Consider the following 423-nt stretch of genomic DNA (forward strand, 5'->3'; position numbering starts at 1 on the left):
GCCCGCCGCCCTCTCCCCTCCCGGCAGCCTGACCCTGGAGCGGGGCCGCAGCCCCCAGGAGGAATTCCGGCCCGGCCCTGCCCTCCACGAGCAGTTGGACAGAACAATTGGGAAGGGGAGACCTGGGTCTGACGCGGGGTCACCCGGGGAAGCCTGGGGCCCAGCGAGGGGAGAAGGGAGCCGAGGCGGTGGGAGCGCTCGCATACCCCGCCCGCTCCTAGCCTGGCTCCCCCCATCCCCGCACAGCGCCGAGCTGGCTGAGTCCGCGGGTTCCGAGGTCCCTCCCGGGCTCGGGGCTTGAAGGAGGGGCCTCGACCACACACACTGTGCCTCCGGTCTGGCAGCGCAGGGGAGGCTGAGGCAGGGAGAGCCTTCCCCAGCCCCCCGAGCCGGATCCACACAGCATCCGCCTCGTTCCAGGCG

Source organism: Fukomys damarensis, unplaced genomic scaffold (assembly GCF_012274545.1).
Source record: "Fukomys damarensis isolate Sample0158 unplaced genomic scaffold, DMR_v1.0_HiC HiC_scaffold_13, whole genome shotgun sequence".
Classification (NCBI taxonomy): domain Eukaryota; kingdom Metazoa; phylum Chordata; class Mammalia; order Rodentia; family Bathyergidae; genus Fukomys; species Fukomys damarensis.